Source organism: Bos javanicus, chromosome 29 (assembly GCF_032452875.1).
Source record: "Bos javanicus breed banteng chromosome 29, ARS-OSU_banteng_1.0, whole genome shotgun sequence".
Taxonomy (NCBI): Eukaryota; Metazoa; Chordata; class Mammalia; order Artiodactyla; family Bovidae; genus Bos; species Bos javanicus.
In genome coordinates this window covers 45,036,616-45,045,949 of record NC_083896.1, presented here as the reverse complement: position 1 = coordinate 45,045,949, position 9,334 = coordinate 45,036,616, and positions in this window count along the sequence as shown.

Sequence of the window (9,334 nt, the reverse complement as noted above, 5' to 3'; positions counted from 1 at the left end):
GTTAGCGGAGGGGGTGGGAGAGGGACGACGGCACGCGACCAACCGCCACTGCCGGGGGGAGGGGAAGAAAAGGGGTTACGCGCGCAGGGAGCGCCGGGGCAGCTGAGAGGCCTAGGGAGCTAGGCGGCCTCTGGCCAGGGTGGGGCGGGATCGGCAGGCCCAGAGGAAAAACTTAGTTCAGTCGTAAGTCAGAGCCTCTCCCATTCTGGCCGCCTAGGCCAAACCCGCGCCTAGCTAGGGGTAGCAGCGAGAGTGTCCACGGGAAGACCTGGCCTGGCGGGAGAAACCAGGACAAACGCCTTCCTTCAGCAGAAGACTCCCGGGACTGGCTCCCAGGACTGCCGCTTGTGCTGGGCCGTCTGAGGGGGCCCTGAGCGGCATCTGCCCCATAGAAACCCTCGTGCTATTAATTTCTTTGGAAACACATTCCTTGAGGTTGCTGAGGTCCAGGCAGACGCTGGAGACACTGAAAAGCCAATCAGACCCCACCTCTGCCTTTATGGACATTAAAAACAAGGAATAAGATATATCAATCTTGATATATGTTTGAAATTTTCCACAACAAAAAGTTTAATAAAATCGGAAATTGAGTCAAAAGAACAGTCCTTGAGGGGATGAAAGTTGAGCCTTTAAAAAAGAGGAAAAGATTTTGCATGGCAGAAGATGTCAAAAATGTAAGAACATGTGACAAGTTCAGGAAAATGTTTGCAAGTTCATTCTACAAATTTTATTCAGCGCCCACCCTGTTGGGACAAGACCAAAAATAAAGCAGTGAACAAAAAGTGACAAAAATCCCGACCTTGGAGCTTGTATTACTGTGGAGAGAGGCAGATAATAAGTAAAACATAATAGCCTGTTAGGTAGTGATAAAGACTTGAAATAACTGAGGGAGCCATGCTATGGGGGAATCATTCCAGCCTGTAAGAACATGTCAGAAAGTCCTGGGGCAGGAGTGTGTCTGTCCAAAGAATCACAAGAGCTAGTATGGCTGGAGGGTGGAACACAGTGAATAATAGATCAGGACAGGGAGGAGGTATAGCACCTGGTGGGCCATTTAAATAATTTTGGCTTTCAGTCTTAGTGAGGCTGAAAGTCTATAGAGAGAAGAGGGGTTCGCCTGATAGGACTTAGCTTTCATAGTTTTATAAGTATCATTCTGGCGGCTCTTGAAATGGGCAAAAACAGAAGATAGTCATTTGCTCAGAACAGTTATCACTGCAGCAAAAATCCAGGAGAAAGGGACCTGCCTGGCAGTCCAGTGATGAGGACTCTGCATGTCCACTGCAGGGGGTAGGGGTTTAATCTTTGGTCTGCTGCAGGGCGCTGTCAAAAAAAAATCCAGGCGAGAAGTGAGAGTGGATTAGGGTGGCTGTAGTAAAATTCAGCAGAAGTGCTTAGATTTGGATATACTTTGACTGTAGAGCCAACACAGTATGTGATAGGATGTGAATTGTGAGAGAAAGAAGTCAAAGATGACACCAGGAAAAGGGAAGCATAAAGTTGCCATTTATTGATATGGGGAACATTGTAGATGGCCAGAAATTTATTTTTGGACATAAAAATTTGGGGGCTTGTTTTGTTTACTTGTTTCTTTGTTTTTGGCGGTTCATTGCCACTTTCAGGATCTTAGCTCCACAACCAGGGATAGATGGAACCCAGGCCCGCAGTAGTGGGCACAGAGTCCTAACCACTGGACTGCCAAGGAGTTCCCTGGACATGATAAGTTTGAGATGCCTGCAAGTCATCAAATGGAGGTACCAATGGACAATTAGATATGTCTGGAGTTCAGGGAGAAGTCTGGACTGAAGATATTGATACAAATTTGTGAATCTATAGAGTTAATATCTATGGGGCTTCCCTGATAGCTCAGTTGGTAAAGAATCTGCCTGCCACGCAAGACACCTGGATTCAGTCCCTTGGTTGGGAAGATCCACTGGAGAAGGGAAAGATTACCCACTCCAATATTCTGGCCTGGAGAATTCGGTGAACTGTATAGTCCATGGGGTCGCAAAGAGTCAGACATGACTGAGCAAATATCTGTACTGTACAAGAACTCCTACAAATTGATAGGGGGGAAAAGATGAGATAAATAGGCCAAGGATGCTAACTGGTAATTCTATAGGAAAAGAAGTACAAATAATAAAAAGAAACTTCATTGCTAATCAGGGAAATGCAATTTTGTGAGAAAATGAGAACATTTTCATGTCTCATATTTGCAAAAAAAAAAAGATTTATATCTGTTGGTCTTATGGGTGTGAGGAAATTACACTTACAGATTGTATGTATGAGTTACATATGTAGTGTGATCTCTATATCCTTCCTGGTAAGTATTCTGGCAATATCAAAACTTTAAATGTAGTGAGCCTTTAACATGGTAATCCTGCTTTGGAAATCTAGCTTACAGAAAACTAATCAATAAGGATATTGATATAAATTTATTTATTGTAGCATTATTTGTAGTAGCAAGTAATGGAAGCAACCTGAATGTCCATAAATAAGGGAATATTGGATGGAATATCATGTTGCTATTAAAGGTATGTCAGAGGGTACTTCCCTGCCGGTCCAGTGGTTAAGAAGTCTCCATGCAATGCAAGGGATTGCATGTACCCTTTGATGGGAACTACGATCACATGCCTCAGAGCAACTAACCCTGTGAGTTGCAGCTACTGAACCTGCTCACCACAATTAGAGTCCATATGTTTCGTGAAAGATCCCACATGATGCAACAAAGTCCTGCCTGCCACAGCTAACACCTGATGCAGGCAAATAAATTATTTAAATAAATAAAATAGGTCAAGGGACTTCCCTGTCAGTCCAGTGGTTAAGACTCTAAAAACTAAAAATAGGTCAGAATTGATGAGGAAGGATGATGTGGAAGGAGGACCATAATTTAAGAGGGAAAAAATGTGATTATATAACATTACCTATTTCTAAGATATAGATTAAAAAAAAAAACTTTATATGATACACATGTTTTTCAGCAGAGGAAAAATAATATGGATTACCTCAAGGGAATGAGATGGGGTTTAATGTTTTTTTTTACTTTTCCATATCATTAGACTTTCAGCAATGAGCATCTAATTCTTTTATAATTTAAAAAAGTACATTATAAGGAGGAAAAGAGGGGCATCACTTTGATACCACTCTGATATCTCCACAAATCCAAACTGCTGGCAGTACTCTCAGAGCAGGGTATCAGCAGGCCTCTAGACACCCAGGGCACATAGCCATTTAAAAGGTATCATGTGCATGAGACAGGGTGCTCAGGGTTGGTGCCCTTACTGGGATGACCCTGAGGGATGGGATTGGAAGGGAGGTGGGAGGGAGGTTCAGGATGGGGAACACATGTACACCCATGGCTGATTCATGTGAATGTATGGCAAAAACAACCACAATGTTGTAAAGTGATTAGCCTCCAATTAAATAAATTAAAAAAAATAAAGGTATCGTGGTGGCACTTCCCTGGTGGTCCAGTGATTAAGACTTCACCTTCCGATGCAGGGAGTACAGGTTCAATCCCTGCTTAGGGAGCTAAGAACCGGCATGCTCAAGTCAAAACTATTAAGACCCAAGGCTACAGCTAAAGAAAGCCTTCACATGGCTCGGCAAGGAAGACCCAGTGCAGCCAAAATTTAAAAATAAATGAAATTTTAAAAGTAGAAAAACTCTTGAAACTTGACTTTCAGATCAGTCGCTCAGTTGTGTCCGACTCTTTGCGACCCCATGAATTGCAGCACGCCAGGCCTCCCTGTCCATAACCAACTCCCAGAGTTCACTCAGACTCACGTCCATCGAGTCAGTGATACCATCCAGCCATCTCATCCTCTGTCGTCCCCTTCTCCTCTTGCCCCCAGTCCCTCCCAGCATCAGAGTCTTTTCCAATGAGTCAACTCTTCGCATGAGGTGGCCAAAGTACTGGAGTTTCAGCTTTAGCATCATTCCTTCCAAAGAAATCCCAAGGCTGATCTCCTTCAGAATGGACTGGTTGGATCTCCTTGCAGTCCAAGGGACTCTCAAGAGTCTTCTCCAACACCACAGTTCAAAAGCATCAATTCTTCGGCGCTCAGCCTTCTTCACAGTCCAACTCTCACATCCATACATGACCACTGGAAAAACCATAGCCTTGACTAGACGGACCTTTGTTGGCAAAGTAATGTCTCTGCTTTTGAATATGCCATCTAGGTTGGTCATAACTTTCCTTCCAAGGAGTAAGCGTCTTTTCATTTCATGGCTGCAGTCACCATCTGCAGTGATTTTGGAGCCCAGAAAAATAAAGTCTGACACTGTTTCCACTGTTTCCCCATCTATTTCCCATGAAGTGATGGGACCGGATGCCATGATCTTCATTTTCTGAATGTTGAGCTTTAAGCCAACTTTTTCACTCTCCACTTTCACCTTCACCAACAGGCTTTTTAGTTCCTCTTCACTTTCTGCCATAAGGGTGGTGTCATCTGCATATCTGAGGTTATTGATATTTCTCCCGGCAATCTTGATTCCAGCTTTTGTTTCCTCCAGTCCAGCATTTCTCATGATGTACTGTACAAAGAAGTTCAGTAAGCAGGGTGACAATATACAGCCTTGACGTACTCCCTTTCCTATTTGGAACCAGTCTGTTGTTCCATGTCCAGTTCTAACTGTTGCTTCCTGACCTGCATACAGATTTCTCAAGACACAAGTCAGATGGTCTGGTATTCCCATCTCTTTCAGAATTTTCCACAGTTTATTGTGATCCACCCAGTCAAAGACTTTGGCATAGTCAATAAAGCAGAAATAGATGTTTTTCTGGAACTCTCTTGCTTTTTCCATGATGCAGCGGATGTTGGCAATTTGATCTCTGGTTCCTCTGCCTTTTCTAAACCCAACTTGAACATCTGGAAGTTAACGGTTCACATATTGCTGAAGCCTGGCTTGGAGAATTTTGAGCCGTACTTTACTAGAGTGTGAGATGAGGGCAATTGTGCAGTAGTTCGAGCATTATTTGGCATTGCCTTTCTTTGGGATTGGAATGAAAACTGACCTTTTCCAGTCCTGTGGCCACTGCTGAGTTTCCCAAATTTGCTGGCATATTGAGTGCAGCACTTTCACAGCATCATCCTTCAGGATTTGGAATAGCTCAACTGGAATTCCATCACCTCCACTAGCTTTGTTCGTAGTGATGCTTTCTAAGGCCCACTTGACTTCACATTCCAGGATGTCTGGCTTTAGGTCAGTGATCACACCATCGTGATTATCTGGGTCGTGAAGATCTTTTTTGTACAGTTCTTCTGTTATTCTTGCCATCTCTTCTTAATATCTTCTGCTTCTGTTAGGTCCATACCATTTCTGTCCTTTACAGAGCCCATCTTTGCATGAAATGTTCCTTTGGTATCTCTGATTTTCTTGAAGAGATCTCTAGTCTTTCCCATTCTGTTGTTTTCCTCTATTTCTTTGCATTGATCACTGAAGAAGGCTTTCTTATCTCTTCTTGCTATTCTTTGGAACTCTGCCTTCAGATGTTTGTATCTTTCCTTTTCTCCTTTGCTTTTCGCTTCTCTTCTTTTCACAGCTATTTGTAAGGCCTCCTCAGACAGCCATTTTGCTTTTTTGCATTTCTTTTCCATGGGGATGGTCTTGATCCCTGTCTCATGTACAATGTCACGAACCTCATTCCATAGTTCATCAGGCAGTCCATCTATCAGATCTAGGCCCTTAAATCTATTTCTCACTTCCACTCTATAATCATAAGGGATTTGATTTAGGTCATACCTGAATGGTCTAGTGGTTTTCCCTACTTTCTTCAATTTAAGTCTGAATTTGGCAATAAGGAGTTCATGGTCTGAGCCACAGTCACCTCCTGGTCTTGTTTTTGCTGACTGTATAGAGCTTCTCCATCTTTGGCTGCAAAGAATATAATCAATCTGATTTCGGTGTTGACCATCTGGTGATGTCCATGCATAGAGTCTTCTCTTGTGTTGTTGGAAGAGGGTGTTTGTTATGACCAGTGGGTTGCAATTTTTAGCTAAAATGTATAATTTTTGTTAAGTCTATAAACAGTTATAGAGTTATTTCACTGTATAAGACTTATCAGGAAGTTTGTTGTGAAGTTTACATTTAGGTCAGGGGTCTGTGGTAGTTAAGAATATTAAACAAATATACAAATGCAACTTTTTTAAAGTTTGAGGGAATTTAAGTTGCAAATGGGTATGATTTTAGGAGTCCAATGTAGTCTGCCAGCATTTATCAAAGAAAAGGTGAAGATAATAACTCTTATTTTACTAGATTTATAAACAGATCAATAAACCTTGTAGAGTTAAAGCCTTAAGGAAACTAGGCTTTAAGTGTGTTACTTTAATGTGATTGAATAGTAACTGTATTAGTTTCCCGTGGATGCTGTAACAAAACCTGGGTCGGTTAAAACAATAGAATGTGATGTGGCAAGGGCTTCCTGGTGGCTCAGCGCTAAAGAATCCACCTGACAATGCGGGAGACACCGGTTTGACCCTAGTCTGGGAAGATCCTACACAGCAAGGAGCAACGAAGCCCATGAACCACAGCTACTGAGTCTGTGCTCTAGAAGCTGGGGACTGTGACCACTGAGCCCATGCACCCTACAGCACTCAGCAACATGCAGGAGAAGCCCCCGCTCGCTGCGATAGAGAAAAGCCCATGTGGCAACGAAGACCCAGTACAGCCAGTAAATAAATTATATGTCAAAAAAAGCTATTCTTTCACAGTTCTGCAGGCTGAAAGTCCAAAATTAGTAGCACTGGGCTGAAATCAAGTGTCAGCAGGCCCTTGTTCCTTTAAGACTAAGAGAGAAACCATTGCTCGATTCTTCCAGCTGTTGTAGCTTCCGGTGGTTGCTGGCATCCTTAGCAATCCCTCTAGTCTCCAGGGTCAACATCATTAAATTTCTCTCAGGACTTCCCTAGTGGTCTAATGGTTAAGGCTCCACGCTTCCATTGCAGGGGGTGAGAGTTCAATCTCTGCTCAGGGAGCTAAGATCCTACATGCTCTGCAGTGGGGGGAAAAAAAAAACAACTTGCTAGGCCTTCTTGTAAGAATACAGGTGCTTACATTTAGGGCCTATCCAGATCATCCAGGATAACCTCATCTCAAAATCTGTAATTCAGCCATATCTGCCAAGATCCTTTTCTCCAATAAGGTAATATAGCATCCAGAGATTAAGACCTGATAATCTGGAGGGCCATTATGAGCCAATCGCAGTAACTTGACAAAAAAGCATAATCACAGTCTCTTCATGTCCACTAAAACCACTAAAATGCATAATAGACACAGTGACAGGATTCTATCCTGCTGATATTGTTAGTTGTATTATTAAGCAATTAGACCCAGGAACCCAGAGCACTTTCCTCTTTGCCTCAAAGCTGAGCCCTCTCTCTGTATTGGTGCTTCCCTCATCTGAATTTTTAGTTATTATCTGCTCTTTCTCTCTGGCTAAGACACCTCAAGTCCTTTTCGGAAATAGGTGCCTTGTATGTATTTAAATTAGAGGGGAAGGGACTTCCCTGATGGTTCAGTGGCTGAGACGCCATGCTCACAAAGCAAGGGGCTGGGGTTCGATCCCTGGTCAGGGAACTAGATCCCATGTGTCACAACTAAAGATCCCAAGTTCCCCAACTAAATAAATCCAGTGCAGCAACCACATAAATAAATAAAAAGCTAACAGCAGTAGCAATTCCCGGTAACTAGAAAAATTCTTTACAGTAAATAAAAACTAGAGGTGAAGATTTGGGGGGCTAGAGGATGGTTCTGACCTCTACTGCAACACATCATTCCAATTTTTTTTTAGGGGGGTGGGTGTGCCCTGGGGCATGCAAGATCTTAGTTCCTGAACCAGGGATTGAACCTGGGCCATGACAGTGAAAGTGCCGAGTCCTAATCACTGTACCACCAGGGAATATCCCGAGCTAACCAGTTTTTATAACTTGCAACTAGTAGTTCTCAAACTTTAGTGTGCTTCAAAATCACATACAAGGCATTAAAAATTTTTTTATTGAAGTTCAGTTGCTTTATAATGTTGTATTATTAATAGTTTGTGCTGTGCAGCAAAGTGAATCCGTTATACATGCGGATGCATACATGCTCAATTGTTCAGTCCTGTTTGACTCTTTTCGACCCCGTGGACTGTAGCCCTCCAGGCTCCTCTGTTCATGGGATTCTCCAGGCAAGAATACTGGAGTGGGTTGCCATTCCCTTCTCTAGGGGATCTTCCCAACCCAGGGATTGAACCTGCTTCTTCTGCATTGGCAGGCAGACCTAACCACCGGACCTCCAAGGAATTCCCTGCAAACTTATAACAAGTGACTCTTGCTTTTCATACTTTATAATGAGAACCAATATAGCCTTAACGCCAGAGTACCTGGGTCTGAATCTAGATCTGGCCATGTCACTAGCTGTGTGATCTTGGGCAAGTTGCATAATCACTCTGTGTTTCTCTTTTCTCATCTGTAACTTGGGACAATAACAGAACCTACTAGGAATTCCCTGGCGGTCCACTGGTTAGGACTCCACCCTTTCATTGCTAAGATCCCATAAGCCGTAAGGTGTGGCTAAGAAAAATAAAGAAGATTTATTATTATTATTATTTATTTATTATTATTAAGAAAATATAGCAGAATCTACCTTGTGGTTTTGTCATGAGGATTCAATGAATTACCGCATGTAAAGTGTTCAGGATAGAACCTGGCACTTAATCATCATTATATAGGTATTAGCTAATATGACTAAGTTTTCTTTTCTTTTTTGTGAGGTAAGAAGTGGATTTATTTAGAGAGAAACACACTTCCCACACGGAGTACAGGCCATCTCAGAAGGTAAGAGGTCAAACTTTAACCCCACTTGGACTTGAACCCCACAGTCTTTTTAAAATTAGAATCACTCACCTGGGGTAAATTTTCCTTTTAAAGTAAGTTTAAAAGTAAGTTAAAGAACAGTATTTGGTTAATGATAGAACAGATGGTTTGTGAACACAGCAGAAGTTGGGAGATAACACAAAAATGCCTGAATTTGGCAAAGATTTTCCAACTGGACCAGGAAGCTGGAAGCCTCCCTGGTGGCTCAGACAGTAAAGAACCTGCCTGCAATGCAGGAGAGCATTGGTTTGGGAATCAATCCCTGGTTTGGGAAGATCCCCTGGAGAAGGAAATGGCAACACACTCCAGTATTCTTGCCTGGAGAATCCCATGGACAGAGGAGCCTGGACGGCCAGTCCATGGGGTTGCAGAGAGTCAGACATGACTGATTAACACTTTCACTTTCCAGCTGTGCTCCCTAGAGCTCCAGGGCTTTGGGGGAGCTTAGTCACAACTAAGCAGCTTTGGTTGTAGTTCCA